Raw genomic sequence first — 11,468 nt, forward strand, 5'->3', positions numbered from 1 at the left:
TGTGCTCACCTGGGGAGTGAATCATCGGACAGAAGATCTTCCTCTCCGTCTCTCCTCTCTGTATATCCGCCTTTCCAATAAAAATAAAATAAATATTAAAAAAAATAATAAAAATTTTAAAATTAAAAAAAAATGTAAAGTCTTGTAAAGAATGATAAATGAAGACAGATGCTTACTCTGATCGGACACACCCAACCACAGCTGCATGTCTGTTGAGGCGACACATGGTACCCTGTGAACAAGTATGTCAGTTCAGAAGAAAGACAAGCAGTGGCCTCTCCTGCACTCTTGAAGCCAGGCACTTTGCGAGCAGGGCTGTGCGAGCCACACCTCCGCTGAGGGCTCACTCCGGAAAGCGGCCGTCTACCCTGAGCTTCTCCCTAAAAGCACACACGCGGAGTCAAAACCACCCTGTTGATCACACACGTACCTGCAGCTACAGCTGTCACGCCCTCTGCAGGTGTAACCCAGGAGTCTCCCCAAAGCTCACAAAGAATACACACTCTGGAAAGCTGACAACCTACTGTCGTCTTCCCAAATCAAACTTCCCTGTTGACCACTGTAACATTCTTTGTTTGGCGAAGGCATGAGACGGACACGCAGCCCAGGTCTGCCACGTGGGGTGGCAGGTGCCCAGTCACTGGGGCCATCACTGCAGCTTCGCAGGGTGCAGAGTCAGGAGCCAGGGCTGGCACTCAGAGCCTGGCAGTGGGGTGTGCCACCCAGGTATCCTAACCCCGCCCACAGTTCATTTCTGCTTAGGGTGCAGAACTCATAGGCAGAGGACAGCAGCGAACCAAAGCAAGCCTTGCTCCCACTGATGCTGTCCCAGGCGGCCACACAGCAAGCCCAGGACACGGCTGCTGGCTGGAGAGCAGGGCGCTCCTCAGCAGGTTCCCGGAGCAGTGTGGCCCTGGCCTGGCAGCTCCGGCATGGGGGGCGGGGAGGGGGAGGTGGCCGAGACGAGTGACAGGAAATGGGAAATCTGCAATCTGGGGGAGGGAAATGAAATTCTCCGAGTGGAAGGGGAGGGTGTCACCCAGAACAGGAAGCCGAGGAGCCAACAGGCCTTATCTGGTGACCTCCTTTCCCACTGCGCTGATTCCGCTCCTGTTTGCTCTGCTGTGTTTAATAAACAATGCAGTTTCCCAGGCTGAATGTGGACATGAAAGCTCCCTGTTGCCGTGGCCGGCGGCGACACACACACACACACACGCTCCATCTGAGCTTCCCTTTTCATATTAGCTTGTGGGCCTGTGTATTACTAAAAATGACAAGCACTTAAAATAATTTGGGAGCATTATTTCCTGAGATCTAATTATAGTCCCCTGTGGCTTCGCTGGCCGGGCATTATCTGCACTGCTGCTCAGGGAAGTGATCCAAGTTCAGTGCTAATTAGATCTGTGATTAAGAACAGCAAAACCAACCAAACAGGTTTCAGGTCCGTATTGATTTGGTTTGTAGATCCTGCTTGATCAAGAAGAGTACACTTTCAGGGACAAGAAAACAAAAGCAAGAAATATCCTCATCTCTCAAGTTTGTAAACTTGACTTTCATGACCAAACTGCACGTAAGCATGTTGACTCATACTTGTGCTAATCCAAATGTCTCAACAACTTCGTCCTTCTTGCCTAATTATAGAATCTGTGAGCCAAGCGCCAGGCATGGCGGGAACGCCGAGCACAAGGGCCCTGCAGGGTAGGGCGTGCCGTGTGCCAGAGACCAGGTCAGGGACAGGCCCGATGAGGACGCAGTTTTCAGAGTGGCACCGTAGGCAGGCAGACAAGGGACAGGGCAGCCCCTGGCATCGGAAAGGTCAAGCAGATGGCATGAGCTTGCCCATCTGCTGGTTCACTCCCCGCAGGGCCTCCCTGGCCCGGGTGGGCCACAGCCAGGCCAGGAGCTGGAGCCCCTTTCCTGTCATTCACTCTGCCTTTCAAACAAACCTTTAAAAAAAAAAAAGAAAAAAGAATTCGGACACTGTCAAAATCACAAAGCTATACTAGGATCCCACGCTGGCCCTGAGTGGGGTGCACACCCAGAGGCCTGCACAGCTGCTCGTGGCCAGAGACAGGAAACAGCCCAAGGGCACTGACGGCAGGACAGATAAGTCACTCTCCAGGCCCAGATGGAGCCAAAGTCACAAAGGTGCAGTACGCACAACGACACAGATGTCAGCCTCCTGCCAGACCGGAAGACCCAGTGCAGCAGACACGCTATGAGGAGAGTTACCACACGCATGCCTGATCTTCAAACATCGAACAAATGAAACGATTCCGCTGCCATCAGGATGCACGCGACCCACGTCACAGTGCCTAGCGCCAGTCCTGTGTACTCGGGTCCTGGTGGCAGCTCCCTGCTAATGCTCACCAGGGAGGTGGCAGGTGACAGCGCAAGTACTTGAGTCCCCGCCACGCACATGCGAGACCGACCCTGGTTCTTGGCTTTGCCCTGGCCCTCCCTGGCTTTGCAGGTATTTCAGAAGGGAACTCAATATGGATAAAAGGTTTTTCTGTGTGTGTGCACGCACGCGCGTGCGTGCACACACGCACACACCCATCCCTGCCTTGCCTAGTGGCTAAAGTCCTCACCTTGCATGTGCCAGTGCGTGTTCTGGCAGCCCCACTTCCCATCCAGCTCCCTGCTTTTGCCCTGGGAAGCACAAGGATGGCCCAAAGCCTTGGGACCCTGCACCTGTGTGGGAGACCCAGAAGAGGCTCCTGGCTCCTAGCTTTGTAACGGTGCAGCTTCAGACGTTGCAGCCACTTGGGAAGTAAAATAAAGGAGGGAAGATCTTTATCTCTGTGTCTCCTTCTCTCTGTAAATGTGACTTTCCAATAAAAATAAAACTCTTTAAAAAAAAAAAAGCTGGGCCCGGCACAGTGGCGCAAGTGGTTAAGGTCCTCGCTTTGCACACCCGGGATCCCATATGGGCGCCGGTTCTAATCCCAGCAGCCCTGCTTCCCTTCCAGCTCCCTGCCTGTGGCCCGGGGAAAGCAGTGGAGGACGGCCCAAAGCCTTGGGAGCCTGCACCCGTGTGGGAGACCCGGAAGAGGCTCCTGGCTTCGGATTGGCATAGTATAAGCCGTTGTGCTCACTTGGGGTGTGAATCATCGGACGGAAGATCTTCCTCTCTGTCTCTCTTCTCTGTATATCCGCCTTTCCAATAAAAAAAATAATAAAAATAAATCTTTAAACAAAAAAAAAGCGCACTTCAAAGACAGACCACAGCACTGTCACATGAGACCATGTCATGTCCAGAAGCAGGACACCAAGTGTCAGCTGAGGAGCCGAGGACCAAGCCTGCCTCCTGGGTGAGAACTAAAGGTGCCCCCGTACGCTGAAGCAGCCCTCTGTACATGCAAACTTAACAAGGCAGGGATTCTCAAAGTGATGCTGATTCTCAGGAAACTACTGGGACAGGCCCCGTGTCAGAGTGGGCTAAGCCCCCACCTGCAGCATCATCATCTCCGATGGGCACCAGTTCAAGTCCTGGATGTTCCGCTTCTGATCCAGCTCCCTATTAATGTGCCTGAGAAAGCAGCGGTAGCAGGGCCCTTGCACCTGCTGTGGGAGACCCGGCTGAAGTTCCTGGCTTCAGCCTGATCCAGCCCTGCCTCTCTCAGTAGTTTATGGAGTAAACCAGTGGATGGGAGGTCTGTCTCCCCCTCTGCCTTTGCCTCTCCTTCTCTGTAACACAGCCTTTCAAGGACATGAATAAAAATTTTTTTAAAAAAACCACCCTGGTGGCGCAAGTGGTTAAGTCCTCGCCTTGCACGCCCGGGATCTGTTCTAATCCCGCAGCTTCTTCCAGCTCCCTGCTTGTGGCCTGGGAAAGCAGTTTTGGGACCCTGCACCCGTGTTCCTGGCTTCGGATCGGCATAGGACAGTGAATCATCGGACGGAAGATCTTCATATCCGCCTTTCCAATGAAAAAATAATAATAAAAATAAATCTTTAAAAAAAAACCACCCTGCATTTTCAATGCTTTTGGAATTTATTCATGTATAGACCTCAAGTAAACAGGATGGATTTTAAGACAGTAAACAGCGTGACACACTTGAAACTGCTCGCAGTGTTTCATCCGTAGGTTCTGAAGATAACCTGGATCAAAAATCACCATTTTCCATCAGATGGATGTGTCTTCATCTGAAGGGCCGAGGTAGAGAGAAGGAGACGAACACAGCACGAATGGGCTCCTCCATCCATATGGCTCACACCCCAGGTGACCGCAGCGGCTGCAGCAGAGCACTGCAGCAGGAGCCAGGAGCTTCCTCCAGGTCTCCATGCAGGTGCGGGGGGCCCAAGGGAAAGTCACCATTTTTACCAGAGGGTGGTGCACTGGTTGTCAGGGGGTCCTCTGCACCCAAGGTGACAAGCTGGCTCTTCCAGAACAGCCTCCCCGGCGAAGGAGCTTACTACCGCCTCCTTGCAAGTGTAAGGGGACAGGGTGGGAGGTCACCTATGTCACTCGGGCTTCACTTCTGTTTATTTCCTGTTTTACATTGCAAATTTAAAAATACATATTTATTTGAAAGACACAAAGAGATGACTCTTCCATTCTCCGATTTACCCCCACAGTGCCCACAACAGCCAAGGCTGTGCCAAGCCAAAGCCAGGAACTTGGAAATCAATCCATGTCTCTCCCACATGGGCAACAGGGACCCAAGTCTACAGACCATCGTCTCCTGCCGCCCCGGGCACATAAGAAGCTGGAATTGGGTATGGATGTAGGACTCGAACCCTGGCTATCAGTGTGGAATATGGATGTCCTGGCCCGTGCCCCAAGCACTGACCCATGAGTTTTAGTTCCAGTCTTCACGTCCTAGAATTGAATTTGCAAGATGGGCTTAAATGAGTTCAAGGAAAGCTGACGGTGCGTTGGGAGTGGAGGGGCTCTCCAAAGGGGTGACTTTCTGGTCCTCTTTGCCCACACTGCTCTCAGATGGGGTGGTCTGCGCTCACCTCGGTGCTCCCAGCACCAGTCATGTGGCTGTCACTCAGAAACTTCCTTTTCCTTTCTCACAGAGCCTGCTAAAGCAACCGCGCAATGAGCAGCGACCGCCTTCTGCCTGCCCCTCCCAGGACGCGCAGTGCCCCGTCCCAGCCCTTGCTGTGCTCGGCACCCAGGCCTCCGCGAGGATCTTGACCTCTCACACGTGCCCAAGATTCCTGCTCCTCGGCTCTTGAAAGAGCGGACTGAGCAGATGTCTTCTTGCATCCTCACTGGGTCCGGCACATCTGGGGAGCGCAGATCCTCTGCCCTGCTGCCTTGTTCTTTGTTTAGGTGGACAGCAGCTAAGAACACAGCCTCTTCTAGCCCCAAGAGCTCCCTGAGGTCAGACGATGCTGTTCTCCAAGCCAAAGTGATTTCTAAGCCTGGAAGATCTGACGGCAAACCTGGATCTTGCTTTGTAGTCTGAGAAACCGGACCAAGAATCTGTGACCGATGCAAGCATCCACCCCAGTCCTTCACAGTCTGATGGGAGATGGAGCCTAGCTAACCACTTGTCGGGGCTTATTGGGTCATAGGTCAATGGAACTCAGTTCATTTTGTTTCGAGAGAGCCACAAGGGGGGAGGGGCGCAGAAGTGGTGGAAAAATGGAATGAAAAGATAACATTTACTTTGGTGCCAAGGATTTTCAAAATCTATGCTCAAAGATACACGCCATCTCATGCAGACCCTACGTGCGGATTTCAAAACGATTTTTGCACCAAAATCAACCTAAGCTTCCAAGTCTGTTTTCCGTCCCACTTTCGGCCGTGCCCTCAGCTGCACTCTGGAGCCCACACTGGCCCCGCGTCGGGCAGCAGGAAGGAACCTCTTGTGGGCAATCAAAGCCGGCAGGCAGCTCCACGGCCACTGCCCTTGAAACCAAGTCTGACTGTGTGGTCTCCTAAGCGACAGGAAGCCACGTTCCTAGTGACGAAGGGGCACGAGAAGGCTGCCCACATCACAGTGCCACAATAGAAGCTGCTGGCTACTGTGGGCCCATGAGACAGCCACACGGCTGTGGGGCACAGCTTCCCAGGAAACTAGCATGCTCAGGGGCCACGCCCAGCCTGGCAGGAGCAGAGCAAAGCCCAAAGCCAGGCATAACACATGAGGGTGGAGAGCAAGGATTCCACATCTGCGCACGCGGAAGTGGGGGACCCCCCCCACAAATAGGCGCAGACTCATCCAAATGAGGACATATTTTTTTTAATAGATGTGAGTTAAAATACTCAGGGAAAAAAATTCTGTGGAGTATGTGTTACATGCCTGAGTTACTCAAAGGAGGCTAAATTTAGCCAACTATTTCTGAAGTGTAGATGAGAAGCCCAGGATGAGAGAGAAAGCAGGAAATACACCCTGGGAAAACATGGAAAATGATGCATAGCACAGGACGCCCCTGCGAGAACCTCGGTTCTAAATGCTGCCATTTCCTAAAGGCCGTGGGAGGACAAAGAGGAGACGGCCACAAAAAAAGAAAGGATAAGAGGATTACCCACAGAAGCTTCCAGAAACAGGTATCAATGCCCCTCTGTGGGGGGAAAGTGTTCCTTAAACATGAATGAAGTGGGAGATGGACCAGAAGCGGGCATGACCCTGTGTGTACATCCGGGGGGTGGGAGGGGGCACAGGCAGAAAGACAAGAATCACGACTCTCCAGCAAGACCGGAGCGTGGGAACTGCTCTGCCACAGGGGGAAGGAGACCTTTGGCCCCCGGCAGATGTGCCTGACTCTGCTTTGCTTTTTATGTATTTATGATTTTTTTTTAATCCAGAAATCTCAAAAACACTCAGGGAAAATGCATCCGAGCCCTGACAAGAGGTGCAGCAGCACAAACAACTGTGGCAGAGCCCCCTGCGGTAGCCGGGGCTGGGAACACCCCTGCTCTCCCAGGCAGACTTGCTGGGGGCTGCGAGGACCTTCAGCACCTGTGACTATGGAGAAACAAAGTACAGGCAGCTCAGGGAACTCTCAATAAGCATCATCAGAAAGGGCCCTCACCATGACGCACTAGAGCCGAACTTTCAACAGTAACACCTAAAGATCCTAACATGAAACAGAGATTCTAAAATGTGCAGGAGAGATGCCAGGCAGCTTCAGATTTCTCACCAGAAGCCCTGCACGCAGTCTCACCAGCTCAGGGCTCCAAGGCAGGTGGCCAACACATCAGCATCTCTAATCTTAAGGATGAGTGTATGTGTCCCGGGACCTGAGGTGGTATCATGTAAACTCTCCCCTAGCCAAGCTTAGAGGAACCTGGCAACGAGGAGGGGTACGTTCTCTCTTACGGAGGATAAGGATGAAGGTAAAAACCTCTTCCTCCCGCCTTAACTCTCCCTGCCCACACTATCACTGACATGGTCCATGTGTGTTTCTCATTTCCTCGGTCCTGAAAAAATTTACAAAACCACCACCACCACCACCACCACCACAAGCTAGGAAAGGATGAAGAGACACAGTCTGGTTTCTAAAAGAACAAGCTGCCAACCCAGAACACTATACCCAGGAAAGCTCTCATTTGTACATGAAGGTTAAATAAAGACCTTCTCAAGCAAACAAATTGAAAGAATCTGCCACCACCCGCCCAGCCCTACAGCTGGTACTTAAGGATGTGCTGCATACAGAAATGCAAAATGATAATCATCATAATGAAAGGATACGGAGGTAGAAAATCTTAGTACAGGTACAAAGGAAATCCAAAACAATGAGGATACTTATGGGACAATGATACGCCCAAGTTGTCATCTTTTAATGACAAACCTGAATGCAAATGGCCTAAACTCTCCAATGAAAAGACTGAATGAGGAAAAAATAAGACCTACTTGTTGCCTACAAGAAACATATTCCACCAACAACAATACATACAGACTGAAAGTGAAAGGACGGAAAAAGATATTCCCTGGCGATGGAAAGGAAAAGCAGATGTAGCCATTCTAACATCATACAAAACAGACTAACACAGAAACTATTAACAGAGTTAAGAAGTACATTTACATAATAATGAAGGAGTCAATTCATCAAGAAACGACTATAGGAGTATGTACAAACACCCGATACCAGCACACCTCGTTACTTAAAACAATCGTTAATGGATCTAAAAAGAGACACAGACTCTAATACATTAACAATGGGGGACTCCAACACCCTGACTTCATCAATGGATGCATCAACTAGACAGATCATCAACAAGGAGACAACAGAGTTAATCCACACCATGGACCAAATGGACCCAATGTCAAAAGAACACTTTATCATACAGTAGCAGCACACATATTATTTTCATCAATTCTTAGAATCTGCTCTTAGCACAGACCTCATACCAGGCCATAAAGCAAGCCTCAGCAACTGAAAATAAACTAACTGACCTCATGCCCTGACCAGGAAATGAAGCTAGAAGTCAACTCAACATTCTAAAAAACATGCAAACACATGCAGACTACAAGCCACACTACTGAAGAGATTTCCTCATAAAAAAGGATAATCAAAAATTCCTAGAAGTTCAGGAAGATGACACACAGTTAATCAAAACATGGCATTCTGGGCCCAGCACGATAACGTAGTGGTTAAAGTCCTCATCTTGAACTCACTGGGATCCCATATGGGTGCCAGTTCTAATCCCAGTGGCCCCGCTTCCCATCCAGCTCCCTGCCTGTGGCCTGGGAAAGCAGTCAAGGACAGCCCAAAGCTTTGGGACCCTGCACCCGCATGGGAGACCCGGAAGAGCTCCTGGCTCCTGGCTTCGGATTGGCTCAGCTCTGGCTGTTGCAGTCACTTGGGGAGTGAACCATCAGACAGAAGATCTTCCTCTCTGTCTCTCCTCTGTATATCTGCCTTTCCAATGAAAATAAATAAATCTTTTTAAAAAAACTTATGGGATTCAGAAAAAGCAGTGTTAACAGAGAAGTTCATCAGAGTTAATACCTATATTAAGAAATCAGAAAGGCATCAAATGAAGTATCTAGCAACGCATCTCAGGGACCTAGAAAAACAAACTAAACCTAAAGTTAATAGAAATAATTGAAATTTGGGAATAAGCATATTCAAAGAAAGAGATGACACATGTTAGATCAGTGAATTAAGAAGTTGATTTGGGGGCTGGCACGGTAGCCTAATAGGTAAAGTCCTCGCCTTATATGTGCCAGCATCCCACTCACGTGGGAGACCTAGAGGAAGCTCCTGGCTTCAGATTGGCTCAGCTCCAACCACTGCAGCCACTTGGGGAATGAATCATCCGACAGAAAATCTTCCTCTCTGTCTCTGTCTTCTTCTCTCTGTGTATCTGACTTTCCAAAAAAAGTAAATAAATCTTTTAAAAAATCAGCATTTTTTTAAAAAAATTAATTTTTTGAAGAAAATATAAAAAGCCTTGGAAGTTTTAGCCAGAGCCATTAGGCAAGAAAAAGAAATCAAAGGGATACAAATTGAAAAGGACAAAGTCAAGAGAGCCCTATTCTCAGGCTGTGCAGACTCTGCTAAGGGAGCGTTACAACGCATTCGAGCTGGGTAAATTGTGGGATATAAAAATCAAGACACAAAAAATCAATAGTCTTTGTAAAACAATCCCATGACTGAGAAAGAACTTATAGGATCAGTTTCATTTATAATAGCTCTAAAAAAATTAAATACCTTGGCATAAGTTTAACCAAGGATATGAGGAATCTCTATGATTAAAATTATAAAACAATAAAAAATAAGTCACTAAAACATGGGAAAATCTGCCATGTTCATGGATTACAATAAATGTAATCACAAAAAGCAACTTACAGACTCAATGTGATTCCTGAGCAAAATACAACATTCTCCCCACACCTAGGGAGAAATGCTAAAATTCAGATGGCAAAGCAAGGACCACCCTCCCCCCAGATAGTTATAAAATGTTCTAAAACAGCGAAAACAAAGCTGGTGGCATCACATTGCCAGACTTCAAGAAATATCCCAGGCATTTCTACTGGAAACAGCCTGGTCCTGGCACAAAGCCAGACATGAAGATCAATGTGTGACCGGAAATCCCAGAAACGAACTCACGCATCTACAGCCAACTCATTTCTGACAAACTAAAACTAATCCGGGAGAAATGACAGTCTCTCTTACAAATGGTGCCAGCAAAGTGACAGCTCCGTATGCAGAAGTGGGAAACAAAGCCCCTACCTTGCACCCGACACAAAAATCAACTCTGAATGGATTCAGGATCTAAATCTGTGACCTGGTATCATGAAATTACCAGGGAAAACATTAACACATCAGGGACACTGAGACAGGCACAGGCCAAAAAAATGAAAAATACAGAATTCTTGGAAAAGACCCCAGGAGCACTGGCAACAAAGGCAAAGACAGACACATGGGATTACACAAGGAGGAAACTGACAAAGTGAAGAGGCAGCCAAAAATGGGAGAAAATAATCATTTTGCAACTGCTGGAGGATTGATACCCAGTATCTATAAAGAGCTCAAGAAACTCAACAACAAAACAAACAATCCAGTTAAGAAACTGGCAAAGTTGCTTCAGGAGTAGCCCTGGCCACCACACACACAGCATGCGGGGCTCCGGACGGCTGCGGTCAGCACTGGGCAGTTCCGGGTGGACTGCTGCTCCATGCTGGCCGGATCCAGGGCTGGCGGAAGGAGCGGGCTCTTCCCAGGGGACTAGCACTGTGTCCTCAGAGCAGTGTCGGCTCTGGCCAGAGCAGAGTCCTCAGCGGAAAGGCAAACCTAAGTCCTTTCTTGGGTCTCCGTTATCTTGATTTGTCTGTGTCCTGCTGGTTCAATGAATCCATCTTACTCTAGGGGCCTCCGGGCCTTTTCATATTTGTAGAGCCAAAGGTATGGAGGGGAGATGGAGAGAGAGTACGTTTGTGTCTGCTTCTCTGCGGCACGGCCATGCACGCAGAAGGCTTCTGCGGCTCACTCCTCTGAATACAGAGCGTGACCAGATGAGCAGCTAGGAAATGACTCCAAACCTGGGGTTCACAGCGAGTCTCCAGTTTTACACTACCGATGTCAAGGACTGAGATTCTTAGGAATTTCGAATACCTGTTTGAGAAGCCTACAGCCTAACAATGGAATTCTATGACCCTTTCTCCTAAAATGAGCATTTTCTGAGTTTGAGTTTTTTTGTATATATATATTTTTTTTAATTGAAAAGTCAGATACACAGAGAGAAAGGAGACAAAGAGAAGCTCTCCCATCCAATGATTCACTCCCCATGTGGTTACAACTGCCAGAACTGAGCTGATCCAAAGCCAGGAGCCAGGAGCTCTTCCAGGTCTTCCAAATGGGTGCAGGGTCCCAAGGCTTTGGGCCATCCTCGACTGCTTTCCCAGGCCACAGGCAGGGAGCTGGATGGGAAGGGGAGCAGCCGGTATTAGAACCAGTGCCCATATGGGATCTCAGCGTGTGTAAGGCAAGGACTTTAGCCACTAGGCTACCATGTTGGGCCCTGAAATTGTTCTTTATTAATGTTTTTAATCACCATC

Source organism: Ochotona curzoniae, unplaced genomic scaffold (assembly GCF_017591425.1).
Source record: "Ochotona curzoniae isolate NIBS_2020 unplaced genomic scaffold, NIBS_Ocur_1.0 patch71, whole genome shotgun sequence".
NCBI lineage: Eukaryota > Metazoa > Chordata > Mammalia > Lagomorpha > Ochotonidae > Ochotona > Ochotona curzoniae.